Source organism: Leguminivora glycinivorella, chromosome 9 (assembly GCF_023078275.1).
Source record: "Leguminivora glycinivorella isolate SPB_JAAS2020 chromosome 9, LegGlyc_1.1, whole genome shotgun sequence".
Classification (NCBI taxonomy): Eukaryota; Metazoa; Arthropoda; class Insecta; order Lepidoptera; family Tortricidae; genus Leguminivora; species Leguminivora glycinivorella.
In genome coordinates, this window is record NC_062979.1 from 20,361,501 (window position 1) to 20,362,757 (window position 1,257).

Genomic DNA, 1,257 nt, shown 5'->3' on the forward strand with positions numbered 1-1,257 from the left:
TCTTTTAACTACATACATTTTGACGTAGGGAACAAATCAAATTATTTTATTAAATATTTTTTGATTTGCTTTTTTTTAAGTAGTTCCCGAATTCGCCACGAGTGGGCTTGATCGCTTTTTCTTTAGTGTATGGTATCTATTTCAGTTTATAATTTATATATAGTGTTACTACTTAAAAAATATTTAATAAAATAATTTGATTTATTCCCTACTTGGATAGAATGGCAGCACCATCTATCTCGCTATATCGTAATCCTGCGAAAGGATTCAAATAGGGGGTGCAAGCACAAATTGCTTGCCCTTAGAGTTGGTCAACGGCGCCTAGACTTCAGAGATAAAATATACTAGAGAAATTTCAACGGGTACCTCGGCGGGGTAGTTGTAGCGGTTTAGCACGTCAGCGGCGATAACTGGAAACCCGAGTTCGTTTCCCGGCTTTGCCGCCGGCTTGATCGCTTTTTCTTTAGTGTATGGTATCAATTTAAGTATGTATATCGTCGTAGTACAAGATTTGCTTAGTTTGGAGCTAAGTTGATCTGTGTAAGGTGTCCCCAATATATTTCTTTTATATAACCGAGGATGGCCCGGCTAGCTCAGTCGGTAGAGCATTAGACTCTTAATCTCAGCGTCGTGGGTTCGAGCCCCACGTTGGGCGCCACGTATAACCGGGGATGCTCAAAGGGGTCCCGTGATTTGCGCAAAACTATGAATAGTTCTAAGGTCGCGACCTTACATCTTCATTCAAAGGCAAACGGATTCGGACTGAATAATATGGCGCTCGCGAGTGTGTGAATGATTGGTTGAGTGAATGTGATGAATGGTGAGTGTATGAATGTCAAGGCGTTCACAGACGTGTGTATGAGGTGTGTTTACACGTCTGGGTAGGGACTTAACGCTGTGCTACAATTTTTTATTTATTTATTTCAGTTTACATAAGTTTTCTTTTTCTTCGTGCGTATGACCTTCAACACCTTGAAGTAGGTATTTAGCTATTATCCCGAAACTTGTATTTACACGAAAAATAACAAATCCCCACAATTTAAAAGCAGGGGATCGATTTTAGAATTTCGAACGCACGAGTTCGTCATTCGAAAGTCTGTGGAAAACGACGTAATGCTATTTTTGAAAAAAGACGGCTATTAATTTTAAATCTAGTGGTAATGACTACTCGTTTTCGATTCTGTTAGTAGAACTTAAATCGCTAGTAGTGGAGATTTTATTGAACGAATTTCACGAAATCGAAAATCTAATGGGGTG

General features: G+C 39.2%; 1 non-coding gene across 1 annotated transcript; it reads left to right on the forward strand.

Annotated features, from left to right (window-relative positions):
* The first annotated feature begins 582 nt into the window (after positions 1–582).
* Trnak-cuu lies at positions 583–655 on the forward strand. Its single transcript has one exon. It is a non-coding gene; the product is annotated as a tRNA-Lys (tRNA).
* The last annotated feature ends 602 nt before the right edge of the window (positions 656–1,257 follow it).